We start from the raw sequence: 15,386 nt of genomic DNA, 5'->3' as shown, positions 1-15,386 counted from the left end.
TGAGGTCCAGCACTTACATCTGTTGAGCAATTTGCTGGATACCAGAGAGTTAGAACACCAGTAATTCATTAGTGCAAAACAAATCTGCTGCATGTTTCATTGTGTATTTGAGCACTGAAGTGATTCCTTTTGAGCCTAATGTCACAAATAATTTTGTCTCCTTTCCAGCAGCTAACATATTGTTCAGGACTTAAACATATACACAAAATATTTAGATGAATCTCATCTGGATTTTTCTAACAAGGCATGTGATTAGTACATAAACATCTACCATATGAATTCTAGGATCAGTCAACATTTTCTCATGAAAATCTTTTGTTTTTGTTTTTTGAAAATCCCTTAACTGTCCGAATGTAGTTAATACAACATAACATTTAAACATATATAGAATTAAAGAAATATTTATTTACATACAGATTTCAAAAAGAAAATGGGCTGCAAAGTAGAATGCAAAATCCAAACTACAAATTCTAAAAAAAGGTGTGCTAAATAGAAATGTAAGGAATTTATTCCCTTTTTTCTATGGAGTGTTCCATCTGATGGTAACAGATATTAATGGAATCCTTGGGAATTGGGAATATTTGAAGATAAGTAGAGTACATATCCTGACCAGTAGAACTACAGCATTCATTTCAAAAATCAGACCTGGTGGATTCCTGCAACATCCTTAGTTCTACCACAACATCTTCAGTTCTCTGGAATGTAAGATGTGTTGAATTACAAGACAGGTAGTAAACATGTTCATTATACTTAAACCTCCAAAACTGCATAATTACATGAGGTGAATCTCAATATTTATATGGAGGACAGTAGAGAAATATATTCAGTGCTTATTATCTGGAGATAATCACTACTAGATATGGAAAATGTGGCATCTGTTGTGGTGTCCTTGTGCTAATGTGGTGAGAAAATGCTGGTTTGGTAAAACTCCAGTTGAGTCTTTTATCTTTTATATATATCACATCTTCTTGGATCACATTAAAGATAGTGTTGTGTACATTTAGGATATCCCACTTGAATCCTACAAGTAGCCATTGGGGTGTAGAATGTCTACTAGTGAGGAGAGGCTCCTGTGCCAGGTAGAAAGTGCCACCTGCCCCACCACAGTGCTTCTGCAGACCATGTACACTCCACATAAAATTCCCAGTCTGCAAGTAGCATGCAAGGCTACTCTTCCTTTCGACAATTCTATTTCCCTCTTGTATATTAAAAAAGTGAATTTTCTGCTTGAAGAGGCAAACAGTAGCTGCTAAGCACCTTTAGTGAAACATGATCTAAATTAGTACCACATGGTTTGTTGCTGAGGCAGCTCTCCAGCTTTGTCAGCTAAACAGCAGAATGGTTGGCTGAAACCAGCAAAATTGATTAACAAATGCATATATAATAGCCCTGAAAATAAATTCAAAATACACTTACGTTTGCAGTAACAATTTAATTTTTTTCTTGTAAGTGACAACAGACCCGACACCACTAACTCACACAGGTGATGTTTAATATTAGCCTGGACTTTTCTTGAGTTAATGTATGTTTTAGTTGGGCAACATCGTCCACTGTCCAGTTAAGCCAAATGACTGAACTATATATAGTAATATTTATATAATCTCTTCCTCTTTTCTGTCACAAGAACATTTCCTATTGTCATTCAAGATACTTTGAGGATGCATAAATTGTGCCCTACATGGTGATCTTTTAACTTTATTTCTAGTGTGCTCATTCCATATATAATAATCATAGCCTGTGTTCCAGTTGTGGCCATTTTTTCACCATGTCCTTGTTATAATTGATGATACCGGAAACCAAAACCTCCAGTTCTGGAAGGATGATGAGATATAAATTTAATAATAGATAAATAAAATTATTTTAGACATCTGAATCTCAAGCACCTTCATACCTTATGCACATCCATGTTTGCCTTGGGTATACCAATATTTCCCACAACAATAAACATGTAAAGTCTGAATGACAGTTTACTCTTAAATACCTGTATTTGTACAGTGCCTTGCAAAAGTAATCAATAATCAGACCCCTGACCAATTCTCTTATATTACTGAATTACAAATGGTACATGGTAATTTCGTTCTGTATGATATTTTATTTTGAAACACTGAAACTCAAAACCAATTATTGTAAGGTGATATTGGTTTTATGTTGGGAAATGTTTGTAAGAAACATAAAAAACTGAAACATGTTGCTTGCCTAAGTGTTCAACCCACACACATTAATATTTGGTAGAACCACCTTTTGCTGCAATAAAAGCTTTAAGTGTTTTGGGGTAGGTATGTACCAGCTTTGCACACAGTGTCAGAGGGATTTTGGCCCATTCTTCTTGGCAGATTCACTCCAGGTCATTCAGGTTGGTCGGATGTCGCTTGTGGACCGCAATTTTCAAAGAGTATCACAGATTCTCAGTGGGATTGAGATCAGAACGTTGACTGGGCACTGCATGACATTCACCTTTTTGTTCTTGAGTCACTTCAATGTTGCCTTGGCCTTGTGCTTGGGATCATTGTCCTGCTGAAAAGTGAATTTCCTCCCAAGCTTCAGTTTTTTAGTGGACTAAAGCAGGTTCTCTTGCAGTATTTCCCTGTATTTTGCTCCATCCATTCTTCCTTCAATTTTAACAAGATGCCCAGTCCCTGCTGATGAGAAGCATCCCCACAGCATGATGCTGCCATCACCATATTTCACTGTAGGGATGGTGTGTCTTGAGGCATGGGCAATGTTAGGGTTGTGCCACACATAGCGCTTTGAGTTTTGGCCAGAAAGTTCTGGTTTCCTCTGCCATAAAACCTTTTCCCACATCGCAGCTAGGGCACTCTCATGTTTTCTGGAAAACTCCAGACATGCTTTCAGAGGGTACTTTTTGAGTAGCAGCTTCTTTCTTGCCACCCTCCCATAAAGGCCAGTGTTATGCAGAGCTCTTCATATGGTTGACTGGTGCACCATTACTCCCAGCCACTGAACTCTGTAGCTCCTTCAAAGTGATTGTTGGCCTCTCTGTGGCTTCTCTCACAAGTCTCCTTCTTGTTTGAATGCTGAGTTTTGAGAGACTGCCTTTCCTTGGCAGTGCCTAGGTGGTGTGATGCAGCTTCCACTTCCTGATTATTGATCCAACTGTGCTCACTGGGATATCGAAACACTTGGATATTATTTTGTACCGTTTTCCTAATCTATGCATTTGTATTACATTATCTCTCACTTTTGTAGAATTCTCTTTGGCCTTCATTTTCCTTCAGATCCACAGCCTTACGAATGATCCTTCAACAGTGGGGGCTTTTATCCTGACTATGTGACATCTATTGTAATGGTTCACAGGTGGAGGCCATTGGTAATGTCATTGTGTCCGCGATAGGCCAATTTCTTTCATCTGTGTAAACTGGGAGCTTCCACAGCACAGGGGTTGAATACTTATGCAAGCAACATGTTTTTTATGTTCCTTACAAATATTTCCCAACATAAAGCCAGTGTCACCTTTCAATAATAGATTTTGAGTTTCAGTGTTTCAAAATAAAATATCATACAGAGCGAACTTACAATGAACCATTTGTAATTCAGTAAAATTGAGAGCATTGGTCAGGGGTCTGATTACTTTTGCAAGGCATTGTATGTTGGGCAGCCACAGTCTCACCAGCTTTCTTAGGAGTGCATACACTGGTGTTTAAAGTGTTATGTCTGTTATTCACGCTTGCATGTTTGCTGCAGATACCCATAGCGAACACAATTGCTGTGTGAAGTGCAGAGCTGTTCTCAATTGTAGCATCTCAGCCAAGTTAGTAAATTCTTCCGACTGACAGCTCTCTTCAGTTGCCAGGCCTCTCTTTGTCACCAACCTTATTGCCAGTATATTGGCTTTGATTAGAACTCCAGCATTTGTTACACTGATAGTTCAAAGATTCTGTTTCTCCTTTTTCTGGAGAACAGAATGTAAAGTGAATGGAAAACGCTTTCCTTTCTGCAACACCAGCTGAATGCATTTTAATAGGTTCCAGTGTCACTTGTGATTTATTTCCCCTTTTTGTTCTTTTATGTGTTATATTTGTCATTTTTGCTGTGGCAGTTTCATCTGAAAACAGTATATTTACAAGAAAATGCTAAGAGGATGCAGAATTGCCACCGGAATTGCTCTTTTCTACCCTGCTCCACATGCAAGAACTGCTCTTTTCTTTCCCTGGCTTTCTTTTTGCAACAAAACTCTGGGTCAAGTAGTAAGCATTCCCTTCTAGAAACCATTCCCCCAACTGGAGTCAGTACACTTTAAGTATGTTTATCCATGTGTAGCACAAATAAATAGCTATATTAAGTGAATAATTCAAGGAGATAATAAGAACAGAATATCTTTGGCTGATGGTGACAGTCTCCATAAATACTAAAAGATGAGCAAAAGAACAAACCTGTTCCAATTATATGTGGGGCTGTAGTCGTCCAGGGTCTTGGGGAGGTCTTAGACCTTTTACTTTTTTGGGAGTAGGGACCCAGGAGGGTCCCTACGTCTCCAGAATCCTATGAGCCAATCAGAGTGAGAGGAAGTGAGTCAGCTAGTGAGAAGACTCTTCTCAGTAGCTAAGACGCTCCCCTTTCATGTTGTTGGCTCCTAGGGCCGTCTGTTGTTGTGGGAGAAGGCATTAACAAGGATCTCATTCTCAACCCCACAGCAAAAAGGGGGGATGGCTGTGACTAACATGAAGGGACTCTGTACTTCTGAATTTGCCACTACACTACAAGTATGCAAACAGTGAAATGACAGTAAATCTTTTCAGGAGGATATTTGGACTGCTTTATTATTATTCCATTGTGAAAATGAAGCTAGATGTTTAATCACAATTACAATAATACCTGGTGGAGTGGCCAAAGGCAAGAGTTCGAAAACTGCATTGTGTCATATGATGATCTTTCTGATGATTGTTCTAATTATGGAGGTAGAGTGTACATTTGCAGAACTGTTGCCTAAATGGCTACTGCTTCGTTCCGTGTCAATTATTTCTATGTACTGTTCTATTGTTAACATATATTTAGATTGTACATTGCCTTGCAAGTTTTTATTGAAGTGTAGCTTTTAAATAAATAAATCATAGTACAGGAATACCTCAAATTAACGTAAATGGGACCAGAGCGAGTACGTAAACCGAAAATGTCCTTATAGTGAAGCACTACCTTTTAAAACTTTTTTTACCTCTCCTTCATGCGGAGCCTCAAAGCCCCGCGCTAAAGCCTCTGCTGCTGCGCTGCCGCGCCTCCCAGCTGATCGCGATTGCGCCTATCACGTCTATTTCCACCCCCACGCACTACCTTTTTAAACTTTTTTTACCTCTCTTTCATGCGGAGTCTCAAAGCCCCACGCTAAAGCCTCTGCTGCTGCGCCTCTCAGCTGATCGCGATCGTGCCTCCCAGCTGATTTGCAGTGGTGTGATCGCGTCTATTTCCACCCCCACGCACCGTTAAATGTCCGTAAGTGTGAAGCAAGCGTATGTAAACAGGAACATGGTGGAGTGTGGAGTATGTCCATAAAAGCGAGTGTACGTTAAGTGAAGGTCCGTATAGCGGGGTATTCCTGTATTTGATTTATTTCCAATTAATGGAGATTATGAAGGCCTAAGGTTTATTATACCTGGGCAAGAATATTAGTGCTGAAGTAAAGACTGCTATAGATCATATTGTCGGCAAATAAAAAAATCCAGACCAGCTTTGTGGCCTGGGAAAAGATTCTACATTCTATATATGTGTACTCCAACACTGTTTTAGAAATCTGAGAAGAGTTTCCTATAGTATAGAATTTCTTTTTATGATATAAACCTTTTTTAAACAGCAAGCATGTGTCACCTCACATATATTGTAAAAAGCTATTCTATCTTGTGATTTCTTCAAAAAACAAAACTATATTCTGTGTACGTTGTGAGCCACTTAACTATGGATGTCACTCATTAGGGCAAGTTTCCAAAATCTAGCTTTTGCAGTGAACAGCGGTTCATCTACCATTCACTGAACCAGTCCAAACTGTTTTACTCTGCTTGATTCTCGCCACTTTCATACTCTGCAAACTGTATTTTGCTGGAAGAAAACTGTTTCTCTGAATCTACCACACATTTCTAAATTATCATACTGCTAGTTCCATGCTAGCTATGATGCCTGTGTGGCAGTCAAAAACACTCTAGTCTAAATTTCTTAGCCTTCTGTTTTCTATCCTGCCTAATTATGTGGAACAGTTCTGTGAAATGGTAATCCAGTCTGACAGAGAGTTCTAGTACGTAGCCAGTTTTCCTGGGCTTATGAAAGCTGGTTGCATGCCTTTGCCTGAGACACAAAAAATGAATTTTTGTGATTATGCATTCAAATATTTCCAGCTCAGAACTGACTTCAAATTATGCATGAAAATCTGATAGACCCTTTTCAGTGTAATTGCCCATAAAATGTCTGTGTTTAGAAAGTGAACTAGTTTAGTTCAGGAGAGTTTTAAACAAAGGTAGTTTAAGTCAACCAACATCTATAGCTATAGTGGAGCCAAAAGGCCATGACATCTCTGTGCAAAGCTAAAACGTATACAAGATAAGAACAGGGAGCATTCACCGTAACCATAATTAATGATAACACAATCTTCCTAGCTTTTTAATGCTAATTTAACACCTGTTTTGGATTTTTTTAAAAAAAATCTTGGTCCCTATTAAGTCTTAAAGAAATACAACCAAACTTGCAGCTAAACTCTAGTTCAGCACTTTGATGCTGGAGTCTCTTTCCTTCTTTGAACTTCTTTGGCTGAAGAATGGTGACCTTTTGGTCAGCAGTAGTGTGTCATGGGAGACTGAAATGTTCTCCCTTTAATTTCTGAATGTTGCTATTTTTGATGCTAGCTTTCTGTCCATTTATTTCCTTCTGTACAGAGTAAAGACTGACACTATGTCTGTCCTATATAGACAGCAGCTAGGCATAGTTGGCAGGTGCTGGTGTAATCCCTTGCAGGTTCTTACGGGCCAAAAATGAAATGAATTTGCAAAGATTCCATGAATAACTTGTGAACTTTTTTTTTCATAAAGAAAACATAACATTAAATATAACACAGTTTTATATGGTTCTCAGTTTCCAAATACTTCAAAGATCCTTGTCCATGTGTCCTTTCTCCTTTTTTGGCAAAATATCTTTGCAATCAACTGAAAAGTTCTTTTTCTTAATCTTCAGGAGATGAATAGCTTTATCCTGCTGCCCTGAACCACTGCAGCTTCAGCTAGGCCCGGAAAGTCCACAGATTCAGCAAGGTCCTATGATTAAAGAATACATATACAAATAACCACCATTCAAATATATATATACTCCTCATACCCTTCCCTACTTCTGTACAATACAAATATATGTATGTACCTTAATCAAGGGGTTAAAGACCAACTAAATAATAGCTTCCCTAGCAGCCACACCCAGCACCAACTTTTCTGCTCCACACTTGCTTTCTTCTTCAAACAGGGTTTTTCTGTTATGAAACCCAACCCACCAGATTAAACCAACTAAAACAAGATTGTGGGGGTTACATTGGCATATATCATGTTGGAGGATGCTATTGTGTCCTTTAATAGCATTGCCTAAGTAGGTATGGAAAAGAGTTAGTGTCTGTTGCATTTCCTGGTTCCACTGATTCATAATTGAAATAAGACTATGCCACAGATACCATTTTAGCACATAATTATGGAGAATTTTAAAAAAAGTTAATTGAGGAAATATGAGTTTCCATGGGCATAGCAGTGCAGTTTCTATCAAATTTGAAAAATTTGTACGATCTGTGTGGTATTGGCTGGTGCACAGCCCCATTTTAAAAAGTCAGCTTCATTAGCAATTGCAAACACAAGAATAAAGCATGAGCGAATGTCTCAAAGAAAATATATGGCCTGAAATTAATTTTAAAAAAATGATATATCTGATACTAATTTCAAAAGGCGATGGCTTTTCAATTATTAAGTAAAATAAGAAAAATCATTTCTATACGTAGAAAATAAAACTGTTACTTTACATCTCCCCCTTCATAGAGACCTTGCACATATAAACAGGAAATGAAGAAGCAGGATTCCTGATCTATGTGATGCTGTACAGGAAAGTTGTCATGTCAAAATTGAAAAATGAGAAACTCCAGAAATATGGGTTGCCTATTGTACGCTATGGAACAATGCTGTTTTGAAATCCATGAGTATTCAGATATCCTTTTAAATAAAAGGGATCTCGCCTTGCAACATCAGATATATTAACCCTTTTATAGCCTTCTCTTTAACAGTTATCCAGTAACATGTGTTAATCAGTGTATGTACGTGTAAACATACACAATATAAGATGGACGAAAAAACTGTACTTTTTCAATGAATGCATATCATTAGTGTTGTGAGACTTCTTTAGACACTCAAATTACTGCTGTCTTTTAGTGCAAACCAAAATGGGAGGGGGGGTCTCCCAAAATGTACCTTCCTTTTTAGTGATTTTTTTTCCATACTCCTTTGCCAAAGGATGTGAAATTGTTCACTTAGGGGAGGTATCAGAGAAAAGAGGGAATGTGTCCCCCACTGCTGAGTCAAACACGCCAACAGTCCATCTCCTGGTCCAGACATGCATCATTGACTAGCTGGGCCAGAATGTCTATGTGGATGCAGATTTGTATGTTCACTCAGATGCATATCCCATTCAAAGTAATACAGTATATAGATAATGTTCAGATGGACATCTGAATGCATCTATGTGTCCTCCTGCATTGCTTTCAATTAGTATTAAGCACAACTAGAGCTGGATTGGGGTAAAAGTCTTGATGTGAACACTAGCAAGCAATGAAAGAGGCAACACAGCATAGCAAGTCTGAGAGCATTGTCACACACAGGTTTCATTGGGGAAGCTTGGGCCCACTGTTTCTTCAATTAGTTCTGCTGATCTCCTTGTCCTTTGTGTCACTGCTGGGCATCAGGGACATGACAGTAGAGGATTTTCAAGGGGCTTTTTACACTCCTTGAAAATCCATCCAGCAAAACTCAAACTTCGTGAAAATTTGTTGCAGCACTATTTTCTTGAGCTGGACCTTGGCCTGATATCATAATTTTTTCAAGTACACTGTATTGCCTTTTAACTCATCTGAGCCCTTTGCTCAGACTTCATTACTTGGTTTCCAACTTCATCTAGTCCCAGCTACTCTTGTAATAATGCCCTTTGACAGCAATATTTATCTGGTGACTGACAGGACTTTGACCTCTGCCATACAATCCTGACTGTATCCTTGAAGAAAAAATGGAACAAACAAGGCATTCTAAAACAAAGCTTCAGGATACAAGTAACTCATGCCTTCTGGGACATACCAGAGTTCTTGCTGAACTTCTTGCTTAGGGGAAAAAAACAGCATTTGATAGAGACAACTAGAAAAGGATTAACAAAGATGCACCAACAGTAATTTTCAAGGAAACATAAATGCAAAGAAAAGTGCAACAAACAAAGAGCATTATACTATTGCTTGGGCAATAGACTCTTAGATGACATTTTCAACAATAGTGCAAAATACTGCACGTTGTTATTGTGGAGGAATTCACTTGGAGGCGATTTGAACTGAAGCAGATTGCAAGTTTATTCAAAGCATACAGAGCTGGAGAGCCAAGCAGAAAACTGCAACTGACTCTCCTTTTCTACAAAATGGTGCAGGCCTTTATAGTTTTCAAGGAACAAAGACTTCAGGAGATGAAACTCTCACATTTCAAGCATTCATAATTCACAGTAAATTCCTTTGAATGTTCAAAGCATTCTGATTATCTATAAATTGCTAGGACAAGTTGTTAGGGAGTAGTGAGTCATGTTGTTAGGGAGTACTTGCTAAGTACGTGTGTAACACTTTGAAGCTGGTTATACTATCATGACACTTCAAGGGCATGCAAGAAACTACAAAAATATGTTTGCTTAGCCAACTGTTCTGTCAGTTGTTTTCCCACACCCTGCAGTTTTTGCACTCAGACACTGGCAGAAAGCATATTTTCAAATACCCAGAATCCTCTACATCCTGATTATTTTAATTCCACATTATTTAGCAGAAGTCACTGTGTTGTAATAGGTAGTGTGTTGGTCTGATGAAGAATGATCACACGGAATCTAAAACAGGGGAAGGCCAACTCCCTCCTCTTTTCCCTTAATGGTGGTATTTTAAATTTTCAACATTTTATTTCCTTTGTTGTTTATAGAACTAGTTTTAGAACTGAAAACATTCATATATTTGACAGTCGTTACTAGAATGCTAAAGATTAGATCTGGTATATTCTGCACCTGTATTATTGCATACAACTGGCATGTAGTGTGTATGGTCGCCACCCTTCATTTACACAAAATTACATTTCTTCCATACTGTATTGGATGAACTATTTCATGCTATATACTAACAATGAACTCATTTTCCAAGTGTAGATTCTTAGGTAGCCAAAATGACATTGTCCATGCAGGAGTGCAGGTATCAACAAGCTCTACAGCCCCCAAGATTCGCAGAAATACAACATACCTGTGGGGGGAGGCTAAAGGCAAAAAGCAAAAAGTTGACTGACTGTTGGCAGGAGGAACAGAAAAGTTGGAAGAAAGAATGGAATGGAATAGCCTTGAAAGTGCATAGGCAGATGGATAGAACCCTGAACTCCATACTACAGTTTGTTGTTGCAGGTTCTTTGGACATGAAATATATAGAGATAGGTACACACTAGGGTTGCCAGGTTTCCAGTTTTCAACTGGAGATTCCAGAGTTTTGGGGTCCTTCCCAGATCTCCTTGGTTTCAAATCGGCAAGCATAGGTGCTGCCACACTAAAGAATCAATTTTTTACAAGAGCAGAACAAGTATTATGTGGCACTCTTAATATGGAAATATGCCTTGACCTTGACATGGTAGTAAATCGGCAACCAGTGCAGATTTCAAAGCAGAGGGATTATGTGCTGATAGAGTCTCACTCATGTCAGCAATCGTGCCACAGCATCCTGCACTAAGTTCAGCCCCAGGGTCAGGTTGTGCTGCATGGGGATTTCTGTGGCCTTGGCGGACTGGCTGCCAGGATTCTTTTAGTTTTGGTTTTTGGTTAGGAACCCTGACTAGTTGTGGGATGGTGAGTTTTCTGCCTTACTCATAGGAACCTTGCTGTAGTTGGTATAGTATTGCATTTAGGAAATCATCACTGTCTTCTGTTTTTCTTTTTCTATTTGCATTTCATTTACCTCTGACCTCACTCCCTTACATCCATAGAAGCAACAACAGTGGTTCCATGCAGGCCTGTAGCTGGGGGGGGATGGGGGTGCCCCCTCACTACAGCTGTGCTTCACCCCCCTCCTAGGATTTTTTTGGGGAAATTATCTTTTTAAAAATTTTGTGACACGACAGACAAGAACAATCTCCATTTAAAGGATAACAGCTTATTTTAAGAACAGGAGCAATTTAAGAATAGAACCCTCTGACAAATTCAGTAAATAAGGCAGGAGGAGTGCACAACAAAAACCTAATCCAGAAGAGCCCCCAAAGTTTTCTCATTCAAGATTTTCCCTAACTGAGGGTGGATTTTTCATGATCAGAGTCACCCTATAATTACTTATGTGATCCTGAAATAAACCCACCCTGTATAAATGATCCTTGAAGAGTTAAATATTAGAACTTTGTATTATGTATTAGACTCCACCTCCTCCACGCTGAGAGGCAGTGACTGGCCCAAGGTCACCCAGTGAGCTTCATGGCTGTGTGGAGATTCGAACCCTGGTCTCCCAGGTCGTAGTCCAACACCTTAACCACTGCACCACACTGCAGTACAATAAATCAAGAGCAGGAGATGGTGAAGGGAGCCAAGGAAAGAAATGAGGATTTCAGGGGTGAGTGGAGAAGCAGTGTCTGGATGCCAGGTGTACTCGTAGATAATAATAATAATAATAATAATAAATTTAATTTCTGTGTCGCCTATCTGGCCAATGGCCACTCTAGGCGATGTACAAAACAGTTAAAACACAATAGATAAAATACAACATACAATATAAAAACACTATAAGAACAACACAGCAGCAACAATATTAAAACAGGGTAGGAGGCATTTCATTCATAGCAATTAACCCTCCCCGGAGATCCCAAAGGCCTGTTGAAAGAGCCAGGTCTTTAAGGCTTTACGGAATACATTTAGGGAAGAGGCATGCCGGAGATCTTGTGGGAGGGAGTTCCAAAGAGTGGGGGCCGCCACTGAGAATGCCCTCTCTCTCGTACCCGCCAATCTAGCTGTTTTTGTAGGCGGGATTGAGAGAAGGCCCTGCGTGGCTGATCTTGTCGGGCGGCATAATTGGTGGCGTTGAAGGCGCTCCATCAGATAAACTGGGCCGAAACCGTATAGGGATTTAAAGGTTAATACCAACACCTTGAATTGGGCCTGGAAAACAACTGGAAACCAGTGTAGATCGAACAACACTGGGGTGATGTGATCCCGGCGGCGACTATTCGTAAGCAGTCGAGCCGCCGCATTTTGTATAAGTTGTAATTTCCAGACCGTTTTCAAGGGTAACCCCACGTAGAGCGCATTACAGTAGTCCAGACGAGAGGTGACCAGGGCGTGTACTACCAGGGGGAGCTGATGAACAGGAAGGTAGGGTTGCAGCCTTCGTATGAGGTGTAGTTGATACCAGGCTGCCCGGCTCACAGCCGAAATCTGAGCCTCCATGGACAGCCTGGAGTCAAGCACAACCCCAAGGCTGTGGACCTGGTCCTTCAGGGGTAAACTCACCCCATTGAACTTCAGGTCAACATCTCCCAGCCTTCCTTTATCCCCCACAAGCAGCACCTCGGTCTTATCGGGGTTCAGCTTCAGCTTGTTCCTTCCCATCCATCCACTCACGGATTCCAGGCACTTGGACAAGGTCTCCACAGCCAACTCTGGTGAAGATTTGAATGAGAGATAGAGCTGAGTGTCATCTGCATATTGGTGGCACTGCAGCCCAAATCTCCTAATGATTGTCCCCAGCGGCTTCATATAAATGTTAAATAGCATGGGAGAGAGGATAGAGCCCTGTGGCACACCACAATTGAGAGGCCAAGGCTCTGAAACCTCCTCCCCCAATGCTACCTGTTGATACCTATCAGAGAGAAAGGAACGGAACCACTGTAATACAGTGCCTCCAATTCCCAGTCCCTCCAGGCGATGTAAAAGGATACTGTGGTCGACAGTATCAAAAGATGGACAACAGGTCTACTCAGTGAGAACCAACAGAGGGTAGACCAGGAATACAAGTTTCTCAGATGCCAGGTCTATCCAAGCCTTACCATTACTCAGTCACTCAGTGTACCTAGTTTAATGTGTGTGTGTTTATTTATTTATTTGGAGTATTTACTTAGCAGCACTCTCCCCCCAGAAAATCCTTCAGATGCCCAAGTTGAGAGACCTATATTGCTATCTCCCTGTCTTTGGAAACACTGCTACATCAGAATATGAAAGTTCCTCAAGGCAACTTGGGAAATGTAATTTTTCCAAGGCACCTGAGTCCTTAGTGTGAACTTCAGATGACCTAGAAACACCATGTCCCAGAGCTTCTTGTGTCTAGAATGTGAAGAGCATGCTAAGAATTCAGACTAGGGATTTAATCCTCTCCTTTTTTACATTTTGTTTTTAAGTGTGGCCCCCTGGTGGTCATTAATGATCAATTCCTTTTTCCTCCGATATCTTTTAATTTTTCCGATCTCCCCAGATTTGCAGAGAATTATCAATATCATAATCACTATTTATTCATGAGTCTCCACTGGTATTGATCTTTATTCTGAACTCTGTAATGACTGCTTGTTTAAATTCCTTTTCAAGTGCACTGCAGATATATTAAAGCAGATTATCAAATCACTGTCTTCCCCCTGCTGTTTACAATCATCACCTCATTCCCTCCTGCTGCTTTCTGTCTGTCAGTTACAATCAACACCATCTTGACATCAGTGAAAGGGAATACACATTTGAAAAGCTCACATAGAAAGTAAATTGATAAAAGCATCACTCACACTATCAAAGATTTCAAAACAAATTTTAAAAATATGAAAAAAGAATGAATTGGGAACCAGGTGCAAAGAGTTGCTACTTCAAAATTATCTTCACAAAGATAGAGAATATCAGAAATAATAATCCGATTACTGCAGAAATGGAGCCCATTGCTGATTCAGACTGAGAGCCAGTGTGGCATAGAGGTTAGAGTCCTGGACCAGTGAGTCTAGGGTTGAAATCCTGCTTGGCCATGAAGCACTTTGGGTTGCTTTCAGCCTAATCCACCTCACAGGTTGATGTGAGGATAAGATGGGAGAAAAATACACCACTCTGAACTTCTTGGAAAAATTGTGGGGTAAAACTATAACAAAGACATAAATAAAATAAGGATCCAGGCATCCTGGGAAACCACATTTTCTAGTGCTAGGGAGGGAGGTTCAGATTACAATCTGAACTTTCAAGGGAAATGGTTCTTGGTTGATAATGGAAGTGTGCGTTATAAGCTAGCCAAGTTCACATTCTGAGCCAGCTGGATTTGAACTTTGGTGACATCACTAATCGTAACTTTAACCACAGGGTTGGATAGTCAACATACTTTTAAAGTAGTAATGACTGGAATTGAAGCCATAGCTATGTTTTGGGTATGGAATAATAAAATCAGCACATTCTGTCAAGCAAATCAATTGAATGATAGTTACTTTTTACTACTATTTCATCATCTGCATGCAGTTCTATAAGTTGTTTATTTTGTTTTGTTGGCATCCAGATCAACCAGATCTGCTCTGTCCTTAATCTGACTTAACATCTGGCAAGAGCTTCCATAATACTACACTGTTCCATAATACTACACTGTTCCACCAGATTTTTGAGTAGTGTTGGCAGAGGACTCATAGGACTATTTCTATCATGGGCCATCTGGCTATGAGTAATGTATATTGCTGATCGAGCTCAATGGCGACTCTTGCAACTTACCCTCAAACAGGTTGGGAATGAACTCAGATGCATTTGGCTCTCACAGTCTCTATAACAGGCTCGGAAAACTTTTTTTTTTGTTCCCAAAGACCAGATGTGCCTGTGGGTGGATGGTGGGCACATGCTGATGGGCAGGGCAGGGCTAGATTCCACTCCTCCCCCATGCACAGTCACACACACTTCTTCAGACACACACATAGAAGTATACCCTCGCTGCCCTGCCTACAGACATATACGTAGACACATAAACTTCCCCCCCTCTCTCTCACACACACACATTTTAACCAATTCCCCCCTCCTCAGCTGCATCAGAATCACTAGGAGTGCATGCTTTAACCCGCATTCCCAGTGTTCCTGATAGAGCTAAAATAATTCCTTCGCTTCTATTACTACAGGGACAATAATATTGATTGCACTGCTCAGAAATCCTAATGAACTAAAATTGCTGGCCACGCAGTGCT

The 15,386-nt window shown here is 40.0% G+C and overlaps 1 protein-coding gene across 12 annotated transcripts in view; it reads left to right on the top strand.

The window, feature by feature from the left end:
- Positions 1-15,386, top strand: part of PTPRM (protein tyrosine phosphatase receptor type M) — an 838,757-nt gene that overhangs the window by 555,272 nt on the left and 268,099 nt on the right. The window lies entirely within an intron of this gene.

Source organism: Rhineura floridana, chromosome 1, assembly GCF_030035675.1.
Source record: "Rhineura floridana isolate rRhiFlo1 chromosome 1, rRhiFlo1.hap2, whole genome shotgun sequence".
Lineage (NCBI taxonomy): Eukaryota > Metazoa > Chordata > Lepidosauria > Squamata > Rhineuridae > Rhineura > Rhineura floridana.
This window is presented reverse-complemented; position numbering and strand designations above follow the sequence as displayed.